At 42.7% G+C, this 14698-nt stretch overlaps 1 protein-coding gene across 1 annotated transcript in view; it reads right to left on the bottom strand.

Annotated features, from left to right (window-relative positions):
- The window catches only part of LOC308287470 (aggrecan core protein-like), a 269467-nt gene extending 258325 nt beyond the window's left edge, over positions 1-11142 (bottom strand). The window contains exon 1 of the mRNA XM_080728648.1: positions 11091-11142. The gene's annotated coding sequence lies outside the window, so the exon portion shown is untranslated. The remainder of the gene's footprint in view (positions 1-11090) is intronic.
- Positions 11143-14698: the final 3556 nt, after the last annotated feature.

Here is a 14698-nt window from a genome sequence, read left to right as displayed (position 1 = left end):
CTCTTCACCACCAGCCCCTTTAGCGGGGAGCCCCTCATCATCAGAGACAACAGAGCTGACAGACACACCCAGAATGCTCTGATGAAGGCTCATAGCCGAAACGCTTAAGAGTTCTTGTTGGTTTGTGCCAATAAAAAAGTGGAAACGTGAGTACTTTATTCTCCACTGATTTAAAGTTTTGGATGTGCTACCTTTTTGATGCCCTGTTAGGGTACCCCCTCATGCTCATATATGGGGATCCCCAGACATCAAACCCAGGCCCTAACTCGCCAAGGCCCTGCTTGGCTTTTAACATATGTTTTATGCCCATATACTGTATGGAGATCCCTGTCCCAATGTCATCAATATTAAGGACATATCTGGCATGTTTTGACATAACATTGTTGACCCCTGATCATGCAGGGGTCTCCATTATATGTAACGGGTCCGATACACATCACTGGCCAGATGGCCAAGAATTGGCACGCATGTCGCCCTGAGGCGTCTTACTAGTAGACACATCCATCCCTCAGCAACTTTCCAAATTCTGGGTGTCTGAGGAGAACAAACAGTTCTCCAGCTGTGTGTTCGGAATATGGTGTCCAATCAAGCCTGTGGCAATGTTACCATCATTGTCGGACGACAGTGGCTCAGTGTAGAGCGCCTGCCTTGAAATCTGAAGGTTACAGGTTCGATTCCCAGCTCTTCCTGGTTATGTGTCGAAGTGTCCTTGAGCAAGACACTGAATCCCTTACTGCTCCCAATGAGCAGGTTGGAACCTTGCATGGTTTCATGGTGTGTGAATGTGTGTGTTAATGGGTGGTTTGTAAAGTGCTTTGGAGAAAAGCACTATATACTGTAAATGCAGTTCATTTACCATTGTCTCTGATGAAGATGACAAAGGTGGAGTAGAGATCCCAGACATCTTGAATAGGATTGAGGAGGCTGACACATGGTGCATGTACTGACTCCATTATAACCAACCCTAACCTTCACTAACCTAATGGTCGGAATAATGGGATGTCGGAATTATGGCGGACCCCAGAGAGTTGTTGTCTCCTTCGCGTAACTGCTATACTACACCCCATATTTCCAAGCACTGGCTGCAGAATGGCAGAAAATTGGAAATGCTTCCACTGCATTGATCTTGGAGCACCACTAGCTAAACAGTGATCAAGGCACATATGCCTTGGAGACTGGAGATGACTGCATGGGCCAGGTGGGGATTAAACATGCAGTTATGGCTTCTGACCAAGTACAATATATCTAACAAACTTTGGAGACTGAGAGGCAAAGACTTTGACAGAACAAGACACAGCAGAGAAGTACAACAGCTGAGACCAACAAAGCACCTTTCTAGTGCATTTCTTGCCACCTGCTTGCAACAGCCAAGGAACCTGAGAAAAGACTAGAACCAATGGAACATGGATCAGGTCATGACATTAGGCTTGTCCTTTGTGCTGTATGCAGACTATGGACTGCCCTTATACTATACTATGGAGTGGAGGGAGCAAGGAGGGTCATTAGCAGTCCTTTTGTTATTCATTCTATTTCAATGTCTGACTCAGTTTAACCGGACAAGTGACTTTTGTGCCCAGACAAGTGAATGAGAAATGTACTAAGTGCCTCAAAAAGTCAATATCAAGCCCTGATGGATGGAAGGAACACTTTGGCTTTAGTACACTCCTGCCATGTCTGAAGCGTGACACTCAACGTTATGGCTGCCTTGCTGATGGAGTTCTGTGCATCATATTTTGTGATGGAACAATGGCAAATCCATCCTGTAAAAGCACATGACACTAACTTGCATACACAGAATCACAATATGGTGCACTTTGAGGACAGTGAGAAAAGGGAAATTGTTATTTAATTTTGTGTGTGATTTTGTTATGTGATCTTATTTGTCACTTTTATTCGTAAATAGTCTTATTTGCTCATTTAAACACCCAGTTAAAGTCCCCCTTTAAAGTTAAATGGGGGTGTTTACTTATATTTATTACTAGTATGTCTTTTGTTATAAACAAAACAAACTATTATGAAAAAATAAAATAAAAGTGCTAGTAAAGACAAAATCGTTTTTGAAAAATGGCATTGATATTGATATTTCAAAGACAAGATGATCCTTAATGGTCAAAACAATAGCAGAAATGAATTATACATGTCAGAATTAGTTGATTTAGACCTACAGCACCTGTTTTTACTCCTAACAATGGCCAAGTTGTGGCCATGGTCTTTGGAATTACAAAATGACCTTGACCATGACCTTTCAAGGTCCAAATCACCCAACATGGTCAAAACAATATCAGAAATGAATTCCTCGCACCCAAATTAGTCATAATGGAGGTATTGCTTGTGCATATACACAAAAGTTGGATTTTCATTATAGCCGATGGCGGCCATATTTGATTTGGCCATTGCGCCATTCGTGCCACTATGGCGGTCAAGCACCTCTGTGATTTTTCATGTCTAGGGACCCACTGACTCAGTTCAGGTGAGAAACTCCCCTCACACCAAATTGCGAACAGGAGTATAGGCCAGATACTGGATTAGCGCTGTTGCAACCAACATTGTGGCAGACGGGGAAAAGCAGTGACACTTGGTAAAAAGTATTTTCTATTGAAAACAACGGACTAATGCATGCATTGTAAATTGCTCTGCAACACTGTTTCTATCTTTTTATTTTTTTGTCTCTACAAATTCTCCAAATTGTTACCACCCACCACCACTGATAGCCCACACTTCAACAGACTTATTATCAGTAAGCAGAGATCTCTGAAAGTCTGACTACGCAAGACTAGTTGCACACTAGTCATTGTTCTCTCTCTGGCAAACAACCCAAATAAATTGATGCCATTGTGCAGCAAAGATGAATGAAAGCAAAAAATATCATGAATTGTTCATGATATCATTATGTAGTAGTCTTGTCTCATCTTGTAACCTAAAAACGAACACTTCATGTTGTTCCCCTCAGTAACCTCAGAGACAACAGCCAAAAGAGCAAGCTGGCTGAAGTAAAAGTGCTCAGATCACAGGGAAAGAACGTTTCTCCGGCATCAGAATAGTGAATAGTGTTCACACTGAGAATGGTAAATGGTTTACATTTATACAGTATAGTGCCATTATCTAAAAAAGCATTACATTCACACACAGATTACAGAGGCAACCATGCAAGACACCAACCTGCTCATTGGGGGGGAAATTTAGGGTCAGTGCAGGAGTGTCGCACCAAATTCTGGGCCCTGGGTACAAGGATTCACTGCAGGCCCCCATGAATGTTCTTCATAGGGTTAGTCAAGTCTTTGAATATTTCAAATCCTTCTAAGGTTTTTTTGAAAAACCTATGTTTCTATGTCAGTGGTGCTCAAACTTTTTCATGTGAAGGACCCCCAAAATTATATGTATTTGGCCACGGACCCCCATCTCAAAATATTTAGTTCCAGGGACCCCCCAGAAGCAATATTTGAGTTACAAATGTTCACTTAAAAAAATACATATATTCAAAGATTTGCACACATTTTCACAGCACAGCAATTTGTGTGTTGAGGAACAAAAACTAAATTGGGTAGAAAAAGGGGGTAAAAAAGCAACAAAAACGGAAAGAATTGGGACACTTTTGACACAAAGCTGTTCTACCTGCTGACCCACTGCTGTCCCATATGATGAAATGATGAGTCGATGATAATACTCTCATATCTGTTATAAAACCAAATTCCCATGTTGAAATTATGATTAAAGTAAATATTTCTACTACAAATCATTCCTATCTCAAAGCAATTCTCTGCAGGCAGACAAACTGCACGCGTTTAATTAGGTTCAGGTGTTTATCCAGGATTTGGTGAAGCTTTTTTATGTGCAGAGAAGCTTCTTATGCATAATTAAATAAATACTCCCTGTGCTCTGGCTCTCTGTCGACCCATACTGGAGTGCTTAAAAGCGACTGTGTCAGATTAATGCACACACTCCACGCTCTGGACAGAGATTTCACAATTAGTATGCACATATTTACCTCTGTTTATCATACTTTGAAATTAAAATGAAGCACTTCACTTATGCATGCTTCAGGCTAATCTACATACATTCCTAATGGTACACTGCAAAATCCTGAATATTATTTTTAACTCTGAGTGCCATCTGTGCACAATCTTGCAGTGTAACCGTGTGTTCACTGTTTCTAAAGGCCATATTGTTACCTCGCCGTTGTCGGGTGGAAACCTTGTATGTCCAAAACCGTTTACATTTTTTTAAAACAGCCAATCTACAAGCACACAACGCCTCGCACCGTGAGGGGTTGTGTGCTTGTAGATCTGCTGTTTTCACTACTTTTGTGCGACAGCCTTGTCTGACGAAGCAGGGCTTCGTGAAAAAAACATACAAATTTGAAACTTGGAGATACGAGGTTTCTGCCCGACAGTGACTATATATAGCAGAGTCATGCATCCAGTATTCTTAGAAGACAACAAATAGATCAGATTATTTTCATATAAATGATCAGAAAATGAAATATGGCATGTGGCATAATTTATTTGGCATTCAAATAATAGACATACCATACACATCATAAACACCAATGAGCTGCATTCTCCTGGAAGAGTTTTGTCTGGAGGATTTATTGGGACTCTAAATGAGGCGAATGCAACTTTAACTGCCCTGTCAGTGTCTTGCAACATAAATGGGTGCATCATGTAAATCAGGGTTTCACAACAGGGATGTGCAGAGAATGTTAGAGAGGCAGGGGCTGACATTTCTAAAAGGGCCCTTTGGAAAATAGCAGACCTCCAAGCTCAGCTTGCAGGTCGGCTATTTTCGGTGCTTGACACCACACTGAACTAAGCATAATACGTCAAAGTCAATACGTATAACGGCATGGATTTCTACACAGAGAGGGCGATTCTTTCAACATAAGATGCTGCATTCAAGTTCAGGAGAGTTTGGACAAGGCAATTCTCTTGAATGCTGCCTTCACCCTTCAGGTATGGCATTTCTTTCACCATATACCAACTGTGTGAAATGTGAAAGGGACATTTATTGACATTGATGGTGTAATTATTGTGTAAATAAAGGGGTAAATCATTTGTGCACTGAGAGAAAAACAAAGTGATGTTTTGACCAAAAAAACAAGGTCTTTGGCACGCGACAGCCCTTAAAACTACATACATAAAATATATGTAACATACCAGTAAACAACATACCGCATAATTATCGGCTAATTCAGATCAAAAACATAGAAAGTACTCAATGGAGTATGTCTTACGTAAAGTGAGTGTGCATATAGAGAGCATATTGTCATTACTTACAGTAGATCATGTCATATTGCATCGGCATTTGCTGTACACAATTCACAATGATTAAACTGCCTTCTTCAAAAGCCAAGCTGTCTTATGATGCATGGGATGTGAGAAGTTGCATGTAAGGAATGCATTTAAATTGTGAACATGTTTAAACATGTTTACTGTACATGCAGCCAAATCGTTTAATGTGTCTGCAGTCTTTTAATGAATATATTCCAGAGGCCATATGTCTCCCGGGAGCATGCCCCCATTCCGACATGCTGCCAATCCGACATCCCCCATTCCGACACTAAGCCTATACCCTAACCTCTATGGAAGTGCCTCCACTCAGACAATTAGAAGTCTATGTCGGAATGGCAGCGTGTCGGAATGGAGAGCGGCCCCCGTGTCTCCCAAGGTCCCCCAAGCTCAAAGTCATGTATTGGCTTTGAGCACTCAACATGAGTTTCAGTCCCTGATACAATCCCCAATGATTTGGCTGGCAGTGGCAGCTGTGGCAATAGTTCAGACCAATATTGATCCAATACATTCTTAAAGAAGTCGGCTTGCTTTCAAAACTGTATGTGCTTAGAAAAAAAATACAAATAAAAAAAGAAGGGACGGAAAAACTTACAGCTGCTGATGTTTTCGGCATGAACTTATAACAAATTGCACATCTATGTCATAGTCCTAATATCAAGCAACCGAGTGGTGTAGTTAATCACAGATGCAGCAACTGAAAAAACTACTGATTTGTTCTTAAATATTATATTAGGTTCATAATATGAACCAAATACCCACTACTGTATCAACGACCTTGGAAGATTTAACAACCGACAGTTAAACAGGCATAACTCCTGTTAGCATAAATATACACAATATAACAAACTATGTTGCTCAACAAAACATTGCTTTCCTTTAAAAGGGCTGAGTACAGGCTATAGCATCCGTTATAAGTGCTACATAGACACATAACACAACAATGTTAATCCAGTGTGAAATCGTGGGTGCATTTTGTGAACCTCAGGGCAACTCTGCTGAAGACACTGGAGATATGCTGAGCGTGGCGGGTATATTCTGTCAGCACGGTCAGTGCTCCGCGGGCAACAATGTGCATGTATGCATCTAGATGGCAAAACATGCCCCATCATGGCACGCAACACAACACAACGCCAGCGGTCATATTGCACGGATGTTAGCCGCTGAAAATGCAAGCGCACTGACATTCCCATCCTATAATCAATTTGAGACGTCGGGTGGTTTATGAGCTTGCAACAAAGGAGAACAAGCTGTCTATCATCAACCATGTCCTTGTCTCTGTCTCCCCCAGCTGCCTTGCATATCGTCGTTGTCGGGTGGAAACCTTGTATGTCCAAAACCGTTTGTTTTGTATTTATCCTTTTTAAAATGATTTAAAACTAGTGAGAACAGCCGATCTACAAGCACACAACGTTGTGTGCTTGTAGATCAGCTGTTTTCACTACTTTTGTGCGATGGCCATATGATGAAGCAGTGCTTTACTTTGCCAAAAAAGAATCACAAATTTTAAACTTGGAGATACGAGGTTTCTGCCCGACAGTGACAATATACTTAATATATTCCATACATCAACGTTGAAGTGTACAAGGTCAAGAAGACACACTCTCTTCCATCTGGTGGTCTATAAGTGAATTCCTATGAGACTACAGTGGTTTCAATGAATCTGGAATCCACTCGAAGCAAGCCACTGTCATCAGCACTTAACCACTCGTGTGCTTCTCAATGTCAACTGCTATTAGGTTGAAGAGACACTCACATTCTGAGCGGACACGGAGGGAGAGTCCTCCTGACCTTTGGAAGACTAAGAGAGATGTTATGATAGGAAGAAGAAGAAAGTAAATCACACATACCTTACTGGAGTCTTCGAAGGCACTGAATGGTCGGGGGGAGTCCTGCAAGATAGAGGGGACATGTAACCATAATGTTATTATTTCTTTTTTTTAAACGTAATTTTTATTTTTCACATGCACAAATATTCACAGGGTCAACATTTACATAATTTTCATTGTTATATTAAAGTCCTTTTTAACCCATTTAGGCCTAGAATTATTGAATGCTTAAACCAGTGAAAAATAGCAGATATACAAGCTCACAGCACGGCTGCAAGCTTGTAGATCCGCTATTTTTGGAAAAAGTCGTGAAAATGTGTGCAATTCTTGGAATATGTGTATTTTCAAAGCGAAAGTTTGTAACTCAAATTTTGCTTCTGGGTGGTCCCTGGAACTAAATATTTTGAGATGGGGGTCCGTGGCCAAATAAATATCATTTTGGGGGTCCTTCAAATGAAAAGGTTTGAGAACCACTGACATAGTAGTCTCTCAAGAACAGACTAACTGAGCTCCAGTTAATCCTCTGTGGTGTCATTCTTCCGGGTCGTGTATTCAGTCTATTTCTCCCATTTTTCAAGAAACAACTCTTCCTGTATCCTGAGTCTATGTGAAAATCTCTCCATTACATACATTCCCACCACAATGCACAGCCACAAGTAGGGGAGTCACTTCTATACCATAGTCTCGTTACTGCTTTTTTGCTGACTGCTAGCAGCACCTTGACCAGATACATGTTGTCTCCATGTGTGTTTTCCTGTGTCAAGTTCCCTAAATATAATACCACACCCGTCTTTGGTATTTCATATTTCAATATCTCTTTTAAATTTTTGGCATGCAGTTCCAAAATATACAGTATGTTCATGGTCAGCGTCCATGTTTCCACACAGTCTCCACCATGGTTGTTTCTCTGCTGTGAATTTTCCTCTGATCTTTGATGTGACCACAATGTTCATACGAGTATGTGGTTTATTTTTAGCGGCTCCATTATGATTTATCAGTCTGTAAAAACAAATGAACGATTGTGCGTAAAACATAATGTCTTACCACCAGAGATAAATTATTTTCAGCCTTTTCTTTTATTGAGAGAATGAATGACCTTTTTAAGAGATAGCAAAATGTGCTTGTCTTTGGAGATAAAACATTTCAATTATGGATGACGACTTCAATTTTAGGAAACGCTTCAAGTAAGCAGTTACACTCCGAGAGAATCTTTTCGGTAGTCAGCAAGAAACATTTCCCTGATTAGCAGAGATGAAATCATCTATCAAACTGTACAACTAAAATATAATTGTGGAACTACAGTAGTATTGCATGACACATCATACTTTAGCTTAATTAATTTGAATTTTAAAGAAGATGCATGATTCCCATAAAAATGCAACACGACTTCCCACTTGGCACATCACTCCCTCGGGCCTATGTGGGCACAAAGGGGATGCAGACAGACTGGTACTCTGACACTACAGTGTGACTCAGACATATTGGTCGGATCGGTGGTGTGAAGTAAGGCGTGAACCTCTACTATCTTTAAATGGCCGTAACGGTCCGATCGGTGGGTCTGGGCAACCGCTTATCTGACCCAGGCACATGCACGCATAGACATCAAAGGGGGCTTGAGCCCCTGCCCCTTTATCCGTGTGTAAAAAAGTGCCCTCTCCAGACCATGAATGCAGTTTTTACTATATGGTGAAAGAAATGCAAATGCCCTCTTTTCATTCCATGCCATACCATTCAAGAGAATTGCCTTGTCCAAACTCTCCTGAACATGAATGCAACATCTTATGTTTAAATAATTCCCCTCTCTGTGTAGAAATCAAACATCGAAAATAGAACTCCAAGCTCACAAACTTAGAGGTCGGCTATTTTCGATATTTTCAACAAAAGGCCCTTTTAGGAATTTCAGCCCCTGCCTCTCTAACATTCTCTGCACGTCCCTGATCTGACCGACTTTGCGCCAGACACTGCAAGATCTCAGTCCTTGACGATGTGCGCACCTTGTTTGAAGTGAGGTGAACTACAGACACACAGATGAACAGAGTTTTCGCACGTTTATAGAAGGAGGCGGATGATGAAAGAGTGTTATTTCTATCTCAGAGACTTCTGATACTGTAAGTTCAAAGCACACAGAGCAGAGATCTCACAGCTTGGCACTTTCATCCAAAGGTTAAAAGTGCAAAGCTGTCTATCACAAACATCACTTAAAGTCACACAATCCTGTGATGCTGTTAAAATCAAAACCACTTTGCTTCTGTGCACAGACTCCAGAGAGAGGCAGCAAAATCTGAGTTACTTCACTTCAGGCATTTTCCATGGTACACATACTGTTAGGGTTTAATTACTGGTATAACAATCCACAGGTGCAACCCTGGTTTGTTTTATTGGATTAGTTGGGTTTTCTGCAATCTGAGTTCCCAGAGGTTCTTTTTTTCGCCACTAGGGGGGCGAGAAGAACCTCTGGGCCAAAACTATGATATTCCTGGGCAGGAAGTTGTCCCAGGCTCAGAATCTGAGCCTGGACAATACAGGAAGTAGAGCCCTGTGCAAACCTTCAAAACATTCAGAACAGAAACCAACCAAAAACACTGCAACAATATGCAGCCCATGTTTCAAGGTGAATCCTACCAGACTAGGTTTTCTGAGGTTTAGAGCTAAATTAGATTATAGCTCGACTCTTGCCCAGTTGGTTAGTAAGTTGGTCCAAAGTAACTTCTTAGAAAGTTATTACAATTATATTACAAGCAATTACAATTATTAACCGACTGGAACATTCATTAAGATAATTCACTTAAATAGGAAGTGAATGATGAAAGGATGACGTGGGCAAGACGTCACTCCTGACACATACAATATCAAAGACCTTTATTCAACCTTAGTGATTCTTCTTTCAGTGACATGTTTTAATTATTATCACAATAAAAACTAAAACACTATCGGCCAGGGGCCATGGCGGGGGTTAATCCGTCCCTGACTGGGAGTGGCATCACCTTTTATTTGCCGAGCTGCATATCCAGTATCCGGTACTTGATAAAGTCTTTTTTTCACTCTCTATCAAATGTCTTGGCCAAATAATAGCCGATCTACAAGCCCACAACGCGTCACGTTGTGACGCGTTGTGAGCTTGTAGATCTGCTATTTTTTTGGCAAATGTTTCGCCCCAGGATAATTTTTTGATTATCGTGATAATATCGTAAATGGTGATTTCTTTTGTCACAATAATCGTGATATGACATTTTCATATCGTCCCATCCCAATGCTTGACTGGAATGGCTGCAGAGCTCCCTAGAGTCTTGAAGGCCTGATGCAGGCTAATAGGCCACAGATGACCTCATTGATGTCTGGTGTCACATTTGGACTGGATTCAATGGCTTCATTTATTATTAGCTGGCAGTCCGCCGCAAGCCTGTGTGTGTGTGTGTGTGTGTGTGTGTGTGTGTGTGTGTGTGTGTGTGTGTGTGTGTGTGTGTGTGTGTGTGTGTGTGTGTGTGTGTGTGTGTGTGTGCGTGCGTGTGTGTGTGTGTGTAATAATGTGCAAAATGTATGTTGTATAGAGTAGGTGTGTATGAAATTCAGACCATCTCCATTACACCTTATTTATATGACAAGGGGGTCCCAGAATTCAAACGCAAAAGCCAATCTGTTGAGACAAACCGATGCCTCAGGCATAATTGGTTCGCCGCCTGCGGCCATAATCAAATGTGTCTGACGTACTCAGACTGTAGCTGCGACTGTAATGAGGCCTATTTCCCTGAAACGGTGAAGCAAATGGCATGAGCAAGACCATTTTCCTAACGAGTTAGAAAACAGGAAACGTTTTATACTGTGCTGTGATATTAAGTACAAAAGCACAGTTCAGACAAGACGCTTTACAGCAAGACATGATGTGATAATTTGTTCTGAGAATCTGTGTGGTTAGCTTTGCTTTTCCTGCTACGGTTCCAACCGACGGTGTTAGCTTGAGGGCCATCTGAGAATAAACACAACAGCAGGCACGTGCACACATAGACATCAAAGGGGGCTTGAGCCCCTGCCCTTTTACCCGCCTGTAAAAAGTGCCCTCTCCAGACCATGAATGCAGTTTTCACTATGGTGAAAGAAATGCAAATGTCCTCTTTCCATGCCATACCTGAAGGCAGCATTCAAGAGAACTGCCTTGTCCAAACTCTCCTGAACTTGAACGCAGCATCTTATGTTGAAAGAATTGCCTCTCTGTGTGGAAATCCATGCTGTTATGCCACATCTCCAGTATTGACTTGAATATGCTTAGTTTAGTGTAGTATCAAGTACTGAAAATAGCTGACCTACAAGCTCACAAGCTTGGAGGTCTGCTATTTTCAATATTTTCACCAAAAGGCCCTTTTAGAAATTTCAGCCCCTGCCTCTCTAACATTCTCTGCACGTCCCTGGTTGGTGTTAGCTCGAGGGCCATCTGAGAATAAACACAACAGAAAGGCTCCTACATGCATATCTCTTCACATCAGAGTTTTGACTGTAGGCTCCTTTTGCACATGCATGATCTGACCTTCTATTGTGGCTTGTGCCGCTTTGGTGCGGGGCACGGCTAATGTTGACCAGGGGCCCTGCGGACCGCAGCGGGAGCTCAGTGAAGCAACATTAGCCCACAGTGCAGTGCATTAGCCTGGCTCTCTGACTGACACACATTCATGGATGCAGCAGGGGCGTCACAAGGGGGGGAAAGTGAGTTACTAGGGCCCAAGGTGGAGGGGGCCTTAATTATTTTATACTTTAACTGTTGAAAAATAGCAGCTATACAAGCTCACAGCGCGAGTGGGCATAAGCCTATATGTATTTTTTAAGCAAACATTTGTAACTCAAATTTAGCTTCTGGGGCGTCCGTGGAACTAAATATTTCGAGATGGGGGTCCGTGTTCAAATACATATGTATCTTTTAAGCGAACATTTGTAACTCAAATTTAGCTTCTGGTGCGTCTGTGGAACTAAATATTTTGAGATGGGGGGTCCGTGGCCAAATACATATCATTTTGGGGTCCTTCACATGAAACAGTTTGAGCACCACTGACATAGAAACATTTAATTTTCAAAAAACCTTAGAAGTATTTGAAATATTCACGATTTTTAAAAAATAGCAGATCTACTGTGATGTTGTATATCTGCTATTTTTCAATAGTTAAAGTAGACAATAATGCGTTCCCAGTCTAAATGGGTTAAACCCCCTCCCCCTATGAAGAACATTCATGGGGGCCCCCGCAGTGAATCCTTGTACCCAGGGCCCAGGATATGGTGCGACGCCCCTGCATGGATGGATGGCTCCCTCCTCAGCCATCTGATGCACCCAGCCAGAGCCAGCACAGACCAAGTAGTAACTGCTGCAACCTGCGGGAAGGCGTCTGCGAGACCTGGGTCTGCAAACAGGTCTGCAGTGCAGACCTGTTTGCAGACCCAGCACTGCAGACCCAGGTCAACCTCTCTACTGCTCCCAGTGGCAGCCTTAGCTCCAGGCGGAGCCGCTCGATTGTCCACGACATTGCAAGCGGCGCGAAGGCCAGCGGACCTTGGTCCTGCTCTTCGCCCCCGAGCGCCGCAGGCGCGAGTGGCCGCGAAGAGCGGGCCAGGGCCGCGCGGCCGGCGGAGCGCCGCGCGAGTTACGAAGCCGTGGTGAATGCAATCGTTCTATTTATGCCCAGGCCGTAAGGCCTGGGCAAGCCCACGATAAACGCCCTGTCCAAGTGACTACAATGTCTGCACAGTCACCGAAGCACTAGGGGGCAGTCAAGTAGTATGGGGTCTGCAAACCCGTGTCTTCAGACCCACGTCTGCAGACATGCTGCATGCAGACTTCCCGCAGGCTGCAGCGGTTAGCTTCTCGCACAGACAGCTGGAGTGTAGGCCACACACAAGTCTCTCTGTGCCACCACGCCTCTCTGTCATGAGCCTTTACTGTGCTCTCAGTGCTCTGTGTGCACTCATCTCTCCCTCTGCCTCCACTTAGCTTGCATGGGGCTGGGTTTTATTGGTACTCAGTGCTTTCAAGGTATTGATCAAAAAATCAAAGCTACAAACGTAACAATGGCAGTCAAGCCCAGCAATCGATCTCTAATATCCCATTTGTTTGTTTGTTTTTATTTGTGCCAGGGCAAAAAGCGGTTCAACCTCTGAAATATAACATCGTTGTCGGGCAGAAACGTTGTATCTTCAAGTTTCAAATGTGTATGTTTTTTTCACAAAGTAAAGCCCTGCGTCATTATACAAGGCCGTCGCAAAAAAGTAGTGAATACAGCAGATCTACAAGCACACAACGCCTGCTTGTAGATCTGCTGTTTTCACTAGTTTAAATCATTTTAAAAATGATAAATCCATAACGAACGGTTTTGGACATACAAGGTTTGAACCCGACAACGACGGTAAGTTATATTGTTGTTTGTCTTTTAGATCATCGGGGTTTGCCATAATCTCCTCAAAACAAGAACTACTATTATGGTTTTATCATTTCCAAAGACATTCATTTTGACCGTATCCAAGAACACAATCAGATAAGAGAAAACAGACAGGGTCCAATAATGGCATTGGCCTCAAATAGATCTCAGACTTCATGTGGTCAGTCACCTACATCAGTGTTTCTCAAAGTGGATTCCAGGGACTCTGTAGGTTCCTTTAGGGGGGGGCTAAATTGACCCATACAAGTCTGTAACTCTGACAGTGTACACATTTGTACACCGTCAGAGTTAAGGGGAGACCTTGACATTTAAAAGTTTGAGAAACACTGACCTACATTACATGATGTGTTGGACTGTTTGACAGTAGGCATTCCTGCATGGTCTCATGACCTTGTTGTGTGCTGTACGCCACCATGGCGTGTCTGGCTGTACTGCTAGCCGAAGGTCTGCAGCCTCTGTATCTGTCACGTAAAATGTTGTATTATTTTTTATTTCAGCATCTCTATTTCTGTACTTTACATCATTGAGGCATGAATTTACTTAACACTTAGCTATAGCTAGTCTGTTTGACAGTCTGAGTCTGGGGTACAGTTTGACAGACCAAACGAATCCTTAGCGGAAATCCCTGATGCACCTGTACGCACACATGCACAGTTGCACGCACACACACACACGCACGCACGCACGCACGCACGCACGCGCAGACACATACTCACGCGCAGACTCGTGCGCACAGGCACGCACACACACACACACACGCACCGTGACGCACGAGCACACGCACGCATGCACACACACACACACACACACACACACACACACACACACACACACACACACACACACTGTACTGTAGAGGCACACTACTCAGTCATGTAACACTTGCTCTCTATCTTACATCATTCAGCTCGATTCTCTGGCTGACGAAACAAAGCAAACCCCAATTACCTTTTATCAACATTCCATCTCTGCTGCTTCCTCACTGAAGTCACAGCTGCAGACACAAATAGCAAACAGCTTGCTACTCTACCGTACCGAGAGATAGATGTGAAGAGAACTCTTCTTCACACAGGTGAACACACAGGAAGTGTGTCAACCAGGGGTGTTGCACCAAATTATGGGCCCTGGGTACAAGGATTCACTGCGGGCCCCCCATGAATGTTCTTCATAG

Source organism: Nannobrachium achirus (assembly GCF_963921795.1).
Source record: "Nannobrachium achirus genome assembly, chromosome: 6".
NCBI classification, from domain to species: Eukaryota; Metazoa; Chordata; class Actinopteri; order Myctophiformes; family Myctophidae; genus Nannobrachium; species Nannobrachium achirus.
Note: the sequence above shows the minus strand (reverse complement) of the source record. Positions and strands in the feature narration are given on the sequence as shown.